The following is a 14671-nucleotide window of genomic DNA, read 5'->3' as shown; positions in this document are numbered from 1 at the left end:
AAAAAAAAAAAAAAAAAAAAAGGAGGTGTGGATGGAAGTGGTAAATAAAATAATGAACAGGCCATGTGCAGACTGAAATAAGTGTCGGATTGTGACTCGTGCCTGCCCTCAGATGCAGCTGAACAATGGAAGTAACATCGACTCACCGGCCACTCACTGAGAGGGTTTTGATACGAGTCTGCGAGCCATGGATTTATGATGGTCTCTGCGCAGCCAAACCTCACTGCTCATGTTAATCTGCACTTCCAGCCGCTCCCCAGCACCGGCATCACCGCCTGAGCTCCGCCTCACATCATCAGGCATTAGATTCTCCTGAGGAGCCGCAACCTAGACCCCTCACATGTGCAGCTGCGGACAGGGTTGCGGCTCCTATGAGAATGGAGTGCTGCCACCGATGGGACAGGAGGAGGAGCTTGGGCGGTGATGTGAGCGATGGTCAGTGGCTTAAATACAGACGAAATTTCACTCACTTGCGCACTTCTCACCTCCTGCTGTACTGCCCCGTTCCTAACAGGCCGCAGACCAGTACCAGTCTGTGGTCTGAGGGTGGGGAATCCTCCTGCAATCGATATCTTTGTATATAAGTTGTTCATATTTCCAATGACTTCCTACAGAGAGTAGACTAGAAATAGAGCTACCAGGTCACAGCATGACAACAAGTTAAGGGTCTTGACAACATCTGTCAAATAAACTCTCAGAGAAGTACCAGTTTAGCGCCCACTGCCCATGGGGGAAGTGTCTGTCTTACCACGAACTCAGCATCTCTGAAGACGATCACGTCCAGTCTTTTTTGCTGGTCTACAGAGGACAACATGTCAGTGTTTTAAGTTTTATTTGATTATCAGTGAGTTTGAATATATTTTCGTGTAATTATTAGCAATTTATGTTTCCTTTTCAGCAAATTATCTCTATGTTTTTTAACCACTGAGAGTTCTTCTTTGGTAAAGGGATTTAGATATTAATGATATCCTATTATGTCTTAATACTTTCTATTTTCTTGTTAGTTTGGAGAATCATTCTCTTTTAGAACTTTCTAAGAAAATTTCATGATTCAATAAAACAAGTTTTTAAACAGTATAATGCCATTTGAAATAATTTTGGAATGACTAAGTTTTTTTGTCAAAGATTAGGCATTAAACATTTTACAGAAAAAAAAAGCCTTTCATCCTAACTCTGCCTCAAACTAAATTTTTTAAAATCTTCAAACAAAAGTTCATTGGGACTTAGTTTGTTCATCTGTAAAATAAGATGAATAGTCTTTAAGAGTTCATCCAGTTTAAAAACTAGGCAATTTGGGCTTACAAAAAAAAATACACAGCACCATCTAGAGGTAAAAAGACATATTTGTATACATTTTTCACTTGGTTAAAAAGGATTCTTTAGTCTTAAAACCAAAATATCAAATCAATACTATTGTATGCGCACAGAAAGTGCCTGGATAAATGTGTGGGAATTTTTATAGCTCTTTCATATGAAATAAGACTTTTAAAAATGAATCTATCACAGTTGCTGCAAGAATTCTTAGCTCTGATATGAATCTTGGTCATTTTTTTTCCTACCATGACTTTTGAGGGGATCTACCATTTTCTTTGGCATTCCTTAAGAAAATCAGTGACACTGTCTTTTTTCTTAATTTTTAATTTTAAAGATGTGGGTTACAAGTTAGGGTTAGGTATAATAATGCTCATTATACAGGTACTCTTGTTGATGAGGTGAGCTCCCCCGCCCCTGGCAGTTTCCCTTCGCTGCCAATCCCACCCCCACCCCTACCCCCGGCAGTTTCTCACTACTGCCAATCCCTTTCTTATAGTATTACAGTTAATGTTCAGGGTCCTCTTATGAGTGAGAACATGTGGTACTCAGTTTTCTATTTCTGTGATAGGTCACTGAGTATGATAGACTCTAAATCCATCCAAGTTGCTGCAAAGTCCATATGTTTGAGTGACACTGTCTTCAGTCTGACACTAAAAACCATAGCGGTCATGCTTCCCTCATACTGTGATATATTGTATATGCAAAATACATTGGTACACTAGATGCATTCTTTACCGTTGGGGCTTCATGGACTTGCTGAAACTATGGTCACTAAAACAATTCTTCCATGGTTAGATATACAGTGTCACTTCTGAGGTTCAATTTCAGGAAAGAACCACTGAATTGGAAATGTGGACAGCAACAGAAAATTCCAGTAGTAGCGCCTGAATCTACTTGGACTTGAAGAAAAATGTAATCCATGCAGAAGCGTGAAGTCTATGGATGTCCAGTCTTTATTAACATCTGTATTATTACCACAGATGTGTTTCCATGCGGTTAGTGATAGTTTCCTCTTTATAACCACCTTTGGAACTGCATTCTTTCAATGTGCTATTTCTAAATTGCTCTGTGTGTTTTTCAACTTCATCAGATATTGCTTTCCAATTAAATTGTAAACTCACCAAGTGAAACCACATCTACTAATCCTCTTGAATCCACCACTCACTCACCCCCCAGGTGTGCCATAATGCGAACATTTATGTGGACTGTCTAAGTAATAGTGTCTTGCTGTTAACTATGAAACCAACTCCTCTAGCAAAGGTGAATGTACAAGGTTAAATGGAATTCAGGCAAATACACATTCAATGACTGTTATGACAAAGTTCATGAGTAGTGTTGCAGCAGATCTGAGTTTACTCTTGGGTGATGCAACATAGATTCAAAAGAAAAACAACAAAGTCTTTTCTGAAACCTCCTTAAATCGGTATGGTCTCCAATTTCTAATTAATATTTTGGGAATGGGTTCTCTTTGGGGAATTATATAATCATAACTTTTTTTTTAAACAGGGAAGAGTAAAAAGAACTGAAAGCTTTTCCCAACTACTTTTTTCAAAAAAATGTCAAATCCAAAAAAGTTGAAAGAATAGAACGAAGAGCACTCATAAACCTTCCACATTTAGTTATTGTTAACATTCTTCGTTAACTAACGATATTGACCTTGGGACCACTGAAAGTTTGAATGAAAAATTTTGAGAAGTCCAGCATTAGCCACCTGAAGCCACCTGCTGCTGGTTAACAATTAAAATCCATACCATTTTGTATATGTTCAATGTATCTCTTTTTGTTTTTCTTTTTTCTTTTGAGTCAGAGTCTCCCTCTGTCGCCCAGGCATGGGCATGCTCACGGTCACTGTAGCCTCGACCTGCTGGGCTAAGGTGATCCTTCTACCTCAGCCTTCCAACTAGCTAGAACCACAGAGAAGCACACCATCATACTCGACTGGTTTTTTTATTATTACCATTATTTATTGTTAGAGACGAGGTCTCACCAAGTTGCCCAGGCTGGCCTTGAACCCTTGGGCTCAGGCAATCTTCTTGCCCCCACTTCCCAAAGTGCTGGGATTACAGGCATGAGCCACCGCACCCAGCCAATATATCTATTTTTAATTTTAATTTTTTTGAGTCAGGGTCTCAGAGCTCTGTTGTCCGGGTTGGACTTCAGTGGCATGATCACATCTCCCTCAATCTCGATTTCCTGGGCTCAGGTAATCCTCCTGTCTCAGCCTCCTGAGTAGCTGAGACTATAGCCATGCACCACCACATCTGGCTCATTTTAAAATTTTTTTGTAGAGATGAGATCTCATTATGTTGTCCAGGCTTGACTTAAACTCCTGTGATCTAGCAATCCTCCTGCCACAGCCTCCCAAAGTGCTAGGATTACAAGCATGGGCCGCCATGTCCAGCTTGGGTCCCAGGATTTTGAGAACCTAGATTTACACAAAGACACAAACAGCAATATTTTAATCTCTTGAGTAATGACAGGCTCATCCCTGACAAGATATGCACAGAATATTGCAAGAGAGGTGATACAGTGAAACAACCTCAGCCTAATTTTGGTGTACACCTTGATAAATATTATCTGGTGGGAAGGTAAGTTATTTATCTCAGTTATTAGGCTAAAATGTTCTCTAATTCTTTGTCAGTCTCTTTTAGAATCAAAGAGACATATCTGTCAAAGGACTGTTTTAGGAAAGAAAGATGTCTGATGATAATGATTTTTGCCATTACTACTATAATTTCTATGACATATAAGTGAAGGATCTCAAATACCTCATAGTTTCTATGATAAATATTAATTACAGCAGTCTGATACAGAAATGTATCGTGCTGCCTTCCAGTTGTTAGCTGAATCTGCTAAATATGCCAACTTTATAAGTCACCCACCTGCATTTAAGGGGAGCGACGGAGTCATTCACCTTATTCAGATTTTTATAGTTTGTTGTGATATCTTTTTGGTACTCTATGAGTGAAAATAATTTAAGCCTGAATTCAAAGAAATTCCTACCAGTACCTTCTCCTACACCAGCATACATCTATTCAAAAGAACAACTTTGTCCAGACACAATGTCTCATGCCTATAGTCCCAGCACTTTGGGAGGCCAAGGCAGGAGGATTGCTTGAGCTCAGGAGTTCAAGACCAGCCTGGACAACACAGGGAGATCCTGTCTCTACAAATAATACTTTTTAAAAACTAGCAGGGCGTGATGGTGTGCACCTGTGGTCTTAGCTACTCAGGAGGCTAAGGCAGGAAGATCCGGCGAGTCCAGGAGTTCAAGTTTAGTAAGCTATGGTCACACCACTGCACTCTAGCCTGGGTGACGGAGCAAAACTCTGTCCTTTAAAAAACAAACAAACAATGAAATTCACTACATTAATAGAGTCTAGTGAAAAAAATCATGCAGGCAAACCCCTTGGGACCCCTCCCACTGTGAGAGCTTTTCTGTCTTCTCAATAAATCCTGCTTTCTCACCAAAAAAGAAAAATAAAAAATCATGCAAGTGTCTCAATAGATACAGAAAAAAAAAAACTTGATAAAATTCAACATCTATTTCCGATTACAAAATCGTAGCTCACTAGAAATAGAAAGGAACACCTAGTCAGCATTGCAGTGTTGCTCTTACCCAGTAAAATAAGGCAAGGGAGAAAATATTTTTATGTAAGGATTGGAAATAAAGAAAAAAGTTCTCATTATTGAAAATGATTTAAAAAAATCCAAAATAATTAATGCTCTGTTAACAAGGTTACTGGATAGAAAAATCAATATACAAAATTTGCTTTCCCCCCCTTATACTAGCAACTAGTAGGTGGAAAATAAAATTTTAAAAAAGATACCAATTATAATGGCATAAATGTATGAAGATTTGGGAATAAATCTAATTCTGAATGTGTAAGACATGTATGAAGAGAATTTTTAAGAGATCAAATTTAAAGACCAAAAGAATTTTAAAATTTGAAAAGATCAAAGAAGACCTAAATAAATATATGGGGGGTCAGAAGCTTTCCAGACTATAAAGATGCTAGACTCCCCTACTGAGCATGAAGCTCCTAATACTGAGTTGCTCTCCTGCATAAACAGCTAGAAAGCTGGACAGAAGATACGAAACAGCTGTTTTCACAAATTGTGCCACATACAGGGAAAGACTGATCTTTGAGAGAAAGAAAACAGGAGGTGCCTCACAATTGCCTCAGCTTCCCACCTTGTGGCAATTTTAAACTTCTAGCATGGGCAAGGGAAGCCAAGTAAAGCACAGTGGTCTCACCAAGGGGATGGAGACTGGAGTTTTGGGCAGTGAAGGAGCTGTAATATGTGGGACATGGTGCCAAAGAGAAGGAAGCCTTGCAGAGAAAGAGCTCCCCAAATGCACAGGAATCTTCTTGAGTCTGGCTGAATATGGAGCTGCACACTCAGAAACTGAAGCTCCATGAGGCTAGGCAAAGAACAACTGCCAGAGGCTGACACTGGTCTCTGCTCGGAGCACCGCAGGGCTAAGAGGCGGTCAGCTTGCACCCACAGAGGAACATGAGCTCCCTGAGTCATAGGGCAATCAATAGGAAATCCAGAAGGGTCAAGGCTCAGGATTAAAGGTAAACCAGTCCTACAAGTGAAGGCTATTCTCGACACACTCTAACGAAGTTTAAAAATAATCCTGCAGGCCAGGCTCAGTGGCTCACGCCTGTAATCTCATCAATTTGGGAGGCCTAGGCAAGATTGCCTGAGCCCAGGGGTTCGAGACCAGCCTGAGCAATTTGGCGAGACCTTGCCTCTACAACGAGTCAAAAAATTAGCTGGGTGCGGTAGCACACACCTGTAATTTCAGCTGCTTGGAAGGCTGAGGCAGAAAGATCACCTTAACCCAACAGGTTGAGGCTGCAGTGACTGTGAGTGTGCCACTACACTTCAGCCTGGGTGACAGAGTGAGACTCAGATAGAAAAAAATAAAATAAAATAAAAATCCTCCAGGGCCGGGTGTGAAGGCTCACGCCTGTAATCCCAGCACTTTGGGAGGCTGAGGCAGGAGGATTGCCTGAGTCCACGGGCTCGAGAACAGCCCAGGCAACTTGGTGAGACCTCATCTCTACACTAAATCAAAAAAATTAGCCAGGCATGGTAGCGCACGCCTATAATTCCTTACTTGGAAGGCTGAGGCAGAAGGATCGCAGGAACCCAGCAGGTCCACGCTGGGTTGGCTGTGAGCGTGCCACTATACTCCAGCCTGGGCAACTGAGTGAGACTCCGACTCAAAAAAAAAAAAAAAAAAATCCTCCAGACTATCAAGTTTATCTGCAAGTAATCTACTAATCTCTGTGTCAACAGCATAAATTTCAAAACTCTTTGAAAATAGACAACAAAAGTCAAATACTCAACATCTATAATATTTGACATTCAATAAAAAATCATTATATATGAGTATAGAGGCCAGGCACAATGGCTCATGCCTGCAATCCCAGCACTTTGGGAGGCCAAGGTGGGAGGATTTCTTGAGCCCAGAAGTTCGAGACTAACCTGGGTAACATAGCGAGACCTCTTCCCAACAAAAAGTAAAAAAAATTAGCCTGGTGTGGCGGTGCACACCTATAGTCTCAGCTACTCGGGAAGCTGATGCAGAAGGATGGCCTGAGTCCAGGAGGTAAAGGCTGTAGTGAGCCATGATCTTGTCACTGCATTACAGCCTGGGCAAAAGAGTGAGACTCTAAACAAATAAATAAATAAATAGAAATTATTAGATATAGAAAAAAGAAACTATGAACCAGAAAAGGACCGTAAAACTATATCTATAGATATGAAGCTTTAATATTTAATATTTAATATTATATGTAATAATGTTCAAGTACAGAGAATATATATAATGTACATGAGCACTGTATATATACATATATGTGTGTATATATGTATTATACATATTATATACACATATACACATTTGCATTTCTGTCTCAGCTCCCTTTACTTGGCTTAACTTTAGTGCCAATGCCCCAGCTGAGAGACGATATTGGTTCAGAACAGCATCATGGCAATAAAGATGGAGAAAAGCAGGGGCTCCCAAGTATACTGCATGCTGGATTGGGGAAAAGAGTCATTGGGGCAAGTTGCAAACTTTTCCCTATCTTTTTTTTTGTTGTTGTTATGAGACATCTCACACTGGGAGGATAATGTTTAGGCCAAAACTCTCACTCACAGGACCCAGGGGGCTCGTCCAAACGCTGGGGAAACTGGTGTACTTTGTGATGCTAAGTGAGTGTTTCTTCTTCCCAAGCATGCATTACACAGTCTTCTGTCAACATCTTTTGGGACTGCCATCTCTAATCCCTCTTCCTAGTTCCTGGGATATTCCCTCCCAGCCTCAGTGGGAAGTATGAAGTTACTAATAATCAGAACAGTGACTTTCGAGTGTGGTCCTGAGCCCAACAGCATCAGCCGCATCTGGGAATGTATGAGAAATGAAAATTCTTGGATTCTACCTCATACTTACTGAGTCAGAAACTCCGGGGGTGGATTCCAGGGGTCTGTGCTTTAACAAGAACTCTAAGCCGGGTGGGGTGGCTCACGCCTGTCATCCCAGCATTTTGGGAGGCAGAGACGAGAGGATTGCCTGAGCTCAGGGGTTTGAGACCAGCCTGGGCAACTTGGCGAGACCTCATCTCTACAATAAATCAAAAAATTAGCTGGGCATGGTGGCTCTCACCTGTAATCCCAGCACTCTGAGAGGCTGAGGTGAGAGGATTGCATGAGTCCAGGAGTTTAAGACCAGCCTGGGCAACTTGGCAAGACCTCGTCTCTACAATAAATCAAAAAATTAGCTGGGCATGGTGGCATGCACCTGTAGTTCCAGCTACTTAGGAGACTGAGGCGGAAGGATCACCTGAGCCCAGGAGGTCAAGGCTGCGGTGGCAGTGAATGTGCCACTGCACTCCAGCCTGGACAACAGTGAGACTCTGACTTAAAAAAACCCCTCCAAAACAAAGAACTCTAGGTGATTTTGATGCTTGTTCATGTTTTAAAAATGACTGAGTTGGAAAATATTGGTGTATATATCAGCAGACATGAATGTCATGGTGCTTAGGATCTGGCTGAGGGAATTTTGCAGGAAGATAAGAAAGAGAATAATGAACTGCAGCCACACAAATTGAATTCCAGGAATGCAAAAACAGGCCGTCTGCACCCCCAGATGACGTGCACAGCCAGTTTCCATTATCACGGCTGTCCTTTCTTTGTGCGACTACAACCAAGGCAAGAAGCATGAAGGAAAGTAGGGAAGAAAAAGAAAACCTATTTCCTTCCTTTCAAACAATTATTTAATCATTTCCAGCTGAAGTGGATGTTTGACGTTTGCTCTTGCCTTTGTGTCTCCTGTTCTAACTGTAATCACGAAGGTAAAGAAACAGCATCACCTAGGAAGCATTTTCAAAAAATGTCTCCCCATCTCCTCCCTCTAGCTGAGATGTTGACATAGGAGCATGGTAGGCCGGCACATACGGGCTGAGAACGGTTCCAATGCCAGCATCCCCTACACTCCACCCATTATCTCAGCCTCTTGCCAATTCAGGAAGAACTGCCACGGTCATCACATTTATCTCCCTCCCCAGGGCTTACTAACACGCACCCTACTATGGCTTTGTAGCATGCTGTGAGATGTGGGTTCTGCCCTCAGGAATGTCATATTGTAATATTAGCCCAGTTAGCTGGGTGCAGTGGCTCAGGCCTGTAATTCCAGCACTTTGGGAGGCTGAGGTGAGAGGATTGCCTGAGCCCATGGGTCCGAGACCAGCCTGGGCAACTTGGTGAAACCTCATCTCTACAATCAATCAAAAAATTAGGCCAGGCTCGGTGGCTCAGCCTGTAATCCCAGCACTTTGGGAGGCCGAGGAGAGTGGATTACCTGAGCCCGCAGATTTGAGACCAGCCTGGGCATATTGGCGAGACCCCCTCTCTACAATAAAAATAAAAAATTAGCCGTGCACGCCTGTAGTTCCCGCTACTTGGAGGGCTGAGACAGAAGGATTGCTTGAACCCAGCAGGTTGACGCTGGGGTGGCCATGAGTGTTCTACTGCACTCCAGCCTGGGTGACGGAGTGAGATTCCAACTCAAAAAATAAAATAAAAAGTTAGCTGGGTGTGGTGGTGCCCTGCTGATGTCCCAGCTACTTGGGAGACTGACACAGGAGGATCACTTGGGCCAGGAGTTGGAGGCTGCAGGGAGCTGTGACCGGAGATAGAGCGTGACCCTGCCTTCCAGTCCGGAGATAGAGCGTGACCCTGACTCAAAAAGAAAAGAAGGAGAAGGAAAAGGAGAAGAAGAAAGAATTTTCTTCTGTAATTTACTACACAAAAGAAACAACAGTGAAAAATATCAGGCAAAATGCCATCAAGTGCTATGTGGTATGACAGAGACTTCAGAACTACAAAATCTGGCAAAGAACAGAGCAAGATTTCCTACTCATTTTCACAACGCTATCTTCTCATCTTTGAGCCTTGGGGGGCCAGAGGGTCCAAGCTGCCAAAAGGACAACAGACACTGACATTCCACTTGTGCGAATGAACAAAAATATTTAAAAGGTGAGAGTAATGGCAATTACTTAGTGAAACACACCTGAAAATGACAGATGTGGTGGGGCCAAGGTAGCCTAATCACGAAAACCGGAAAGGCCTTTTGATGTGAGCCACTGTCGGCCTGTGGTTATTTCATGTTTCTCCATCCCTTTCCTGTTGCCTGATCCTCAGTCATTTTGCTTCTTGTTTATTCTTTCAGCAATGAATAAGTAGGACAGGGGAGCTGGTAAATCCATTGTAGTGCAAGTTATCTTGTACTCTTAAGGTTTAGTGATGAGAAAATTTCAAAGTGCTGCCTAAGCTTTATGCAGGATATGAATGTGAATTTCAAGATACGTTGTTAAGAAAAGAAATCAATATGAAAACAGTGTGTACGTATATTTCTATAAAGGGTGAAAAATGATACTTATATTTAACATAAACATTCTTGGAGGCTGGGCGCGGTGGCTCGAGCCTGTGATCCCAGCACTTTGGAAGGCTGAGGCGAAAGGGTTGCCTGAGCAACTTGGGGACCTCGTCTCTACAATAAATCAAAAAATAGGCTGGGCATGGTAGTATGTGCCTGTAATTCCAGCTACTTGGAAGGCTGAGGTAGAAGGATCGCTTGAACCCAGTAGGTCGACACTGGGGTGGCCAGTGAGTGTGCTACTGTACTCCAGCCTGGGCGATGGAGTGAGACTCTGACTCAAATAAATAAATAAATAAATAAATAAATAAATAAATAAATAAACCAATATTCTTGGAAAGATGCACCAGAAACTGACAATACTAGCTGCCCTCGTAAAGAGGAATTGGGTGACTGCCTGGCAGGGTACAAAGGAGTTTTCACTGGATACTCTTGTATTTTTTGAATTGTTGGATCTATTTTTAAAAATAAATAAATATTTTTAAAAATATTGGCTAGGGCTAGGCACCAGTAGCTCACACCTGTAGTCCTAGCCAGGACTTTGGGAGGCCAAGGTGGAAGCATTGCTTGAAGCCAGAAGTTTGAGACCAGCCTTGTCAACATAGGGAGACCTCTCATCTCTACAAAAAAGAAAAAAAACATAAAAAAGGTATTGACTAGGAAATTTAAGAATTTCAATCTTTTTTCTAAGAGGTATCATGGCATAATAGAAGGAGCATTGTGGTTTGGAGGGAAAAAGAAGAAGACCTGGTTTTGAAACCTGATCTGCTATTTATTAGTTTTGAGACCTTGGCCAAGTTCCTTAAGCTAGCTGACTCTGATTTGGGGCATTAATAAAATGGTATAACAAAAGCTACTTTGTGAGGCTTACACATTATATAAAACTGCTTTGTGCTTACTAAATGGCAGCTATTATTCTGTGGATTTCAATTACCCTGCTATCCATAGCCAATTATGAGTTGGATGTTGATTAAAGGGAATCTGAGTTATGAATGAGGTCTAAGAAAGTCTTAATTTACAAATATCAACTAACATCTATGGGGGAAAACCGGTTATCTTTTAAAAATTGTTGTTCAGGTGTTTGTTGTCTTCAGGTAAGCTCAAGGACATTGTAGGACTTCTTAACAACTTTCCCAACAGATCAAGCACTCAGTGGCATTTAATGACGACAGGCGAGGCTATAATGCAATTTCATGTTGGTTCTTCCTTCTTCCCTGCTTCACGCCTCTTTCTCTGTTCCCATTTCTTGGAACTGCTCTTCCTAATAAAGTAATAGCACCTAAGACTTTTGACTGAGGCTGTGCTTTCTGGGGAAACCCAAGCTAAAATTAGGAGCTGAGTAATTGCACTGAAGACAGTCTGGGATGGCACAGCAGATGCTTTTCTTTTCTTTGTTAAAGATGTGGGGTACAATTCAGGATTAGGCATGCAAGTGGTCATCATACAGGTAAAGTTTCACATCAGATGCTGTTGGTGCCATGCCCATGTGCTTTAATATTGTTAGAACTTGCTTTCCTGACTACCAACATTTGCATCTCTTGCTCTGCCAGAGGGCTTTCTTTGCCAACCCTCCACCAAGATTTCCTCCCATTCTGTAGATTTTCTTTTCTTGATGGGGTGGTTTGTAGCACAAACATTTGTAATTTTAACGATGTTCGATAGCAAATGTATTTATTTTTATTACATGTGCTTCTGGTGTTATATCTAGGAAGTCATTCCTCACCCAATGTCACAGAGATTTACTCCTGTGTTTTCTTCTAGTAGTTTTAGCGTTTTAATATTTGTGTGTATGATCCATCTCTAGCTCTTATTCACATGTGGGTAAGGCAAGGGTCCAATTTCATTCTTTTGCATGTGGATATCCAGTTGTCTCAGCAACAGTTGTTGGAAACACTACTTTCCCCCCATTGAACTGTTTTGGCAACATTTTGGAAAATCAACTGATCATCAATATAAGGGTTTGTTTCTGGATTCTCCATTTTATTCCACTGATCTGTATGTCTACCCATAAGCCAGTATAATACTGTCTTTATTACAGTAGTTTTGTAAAAGAAAAAGCAAACCGTTTTTCCTCTTTACTTAACACACTCATAGCATACTTCTATGTCCATACTTCTATGTGTGGGCGCTGTTCCCCACAACAAGCAATTCTTTAGCAGACACAAACTGAATATCTTAGAATTCAATTTAATTCTTACATTCTCTACTTGGAGACAGTGTCAGATCCCACAGGTTGCAGACTCAGTTCCACAAGACTGCCCCCTATGTCAGGTGCCAATAGCAAGTCCCAAGATGTGACCTGTACTTCTGACCCACAGCTATAGATCAAGGTTCCTACAATGCATCCTCAACATGTTCAATAATTTGCTAGGACTCTCAGAACTCAGGAAAACACTTTACTTGGTTTATTATAAAGGATATTATAGGCCAGGTGTGGTGACTCACACTTGTAATCCCAGCACTTTGAGAGGCTGAGGTGGGAGGATCTCTTGAGCCCAGGAGTTCAAGACAAGCCTGGGCAATGTAGTGAGACCTTGTTTGTATAAAAATAAATACAAAGGATATTACAAAAGATACAGATGAACCGTTGGTGAAGAGTTAGATGCGGCAAGGTCTGAAAGTGTTCCAAACTGGAGTTTCTGCCTTGTTGGAGTTGAGTCAAGCTGCCCTCTCAGTACTGCAGATACGCTCATCAAGCCAGAAGCTCATCAAATCCTGTTAGCTGAGAGCTTTTATAAAGCTTGATCTCTAGTACCTCCTTGTGGTCCTCTATTTCTGAGAGGTTGGTGGTACGACTGACCTTATCCTCTAATCATTTTACTCCTCTAATCACTTGACCTTTCCAGTGACCAGTCCTATCTTGAGGCTGTCTGGTGGGGCCTCACTCTAAGATATCTCATGAGCACAAACCCATTAGCATAAACTGAGATTGAGGGCCCAAAACTGTACATTTCTGATCATACAGATCTGAAGTTGGAACATGTGAGTCCTCCAACTTTGGTCTTCTTTTTCAAGACTGTTTTGTTTTTTGATTTATGCTTTTCAGATCTTTTTATTCTTTCTTACTCCAAATCCATAAAATATTTCCCTATAGAGAAAACTAAAAGTTTTCTCATTGGCTTGTCTCATTTAGACGTTTTGACCTGTTTGAAATTTATTTTAGTGCACAGTGGGAGGGAGGGATCTAATGTCACCCTTTGAAACTGTATTCATGCTTTTTCAAAAAGTCCATTCTTTCTTCTGCTAATATGCAAGGTGGGCCTATTACAAATCAAGTTTCCAATAGGTGAGGATCTGTTTGAGTTTCCTATTCTGTCTGATCATTTTTTTCGATCCCTGAACCAACACCACATTGCCTTAATTATCATAGCTTTTAAAATTGGTAATCTGGTAAGGCAAATCTCATCTTGTTCTTCACAAGTATATTTCTGGCTTTTACCTAGAAATGTTAGATACAGTTTGACAAGTTTCACAAAAACAAAACAAAACAGAAACTTTGCATTTTGATTGAAATTACACTGAATCTATAGATCAATTTGGGAAGAATTGGCTTTAAAAAATTGAATCTTACCATCCATGAACATAATATATCTCTTCATTTACTTAGCTTGGGCTATGGTATGGCAGAGTTCCCAGGGTGGCTTTCACATTGTAGTATATATGTAAGTGGTACCCTAGGGATTCATTTAGATTTTTTTAAATTTTTAATTTTTTAAAAAAAATAGAGACAGAGGCCGGGCTAGGTGGCTCAGCCTGTAATCCCGCGCCTTTGGGAGGCTGAGGTGAGTGGATTGCCTGAGCCCACGGGTTCAAGACACGCCTGGGCAACTTGGCGAGACCTCATCTCTACAATAAATCAAACTGAGCCAGGCGTGGTCGCGGGTGCCTGTAGTTCCAGCTACTCAGAAGGCTGAGGCGGAAGGATCGCCGGAGCCCAGCAGGTCGATGCTGCGGTGACCGGGAGCGGCCACTGCACTCCAGTCTGGGTAACAGAGTGAGAACTAAAAAAATAAATAAAATAAATAAAATAGAGACAGGGTCTCGCTATTTGCCCAGGCTGGTCTCAAACTCCTGGCCTCAAGCAATCCTCCCATCTTGGCTTCCGAAAGTGCTGGGATTATAGGTGTGAACCACTGTACCCAGCCTTGGGATCCATTTAGATCTTGTCTCCTTTATGGTCACCCTGTCTTGTTCCTGAATTTAAAAAGAATACTTTAAACATTTCAAATTAAGAATAATGTTAATGGTTGTATTTGGTATATAACCTTTATCCAATTAGAAAGATCCTTTGTAGTCTTTTTGTGAAGTTTCTTTTTTTGGTGGTGGTGGTGTTTTAATCATAAATGTCTTGTCAGATTTGATCAAACATGTTGCTATGCTTGAATGTATCCCCTAAAACTTCAT

This window comes from Carlito syrichta, unplaced genomic scaffold, assembly GCF_000164805.1.
Source record: "Carlito syrichta isolate Samal-C Ts95f unplaced genomic scaffold, Tarsius_syrichta-2.0.1 Scaffold315704, whole genome shotgun sequence".
NCBI lineage: Eukaryota > Metazoa > Chordata > Mammalia > Primates > Tarsiidae > Carlito > Carlito syrichta.
This window is presented reverse-complemented; position numbering follows the sequence as displayed.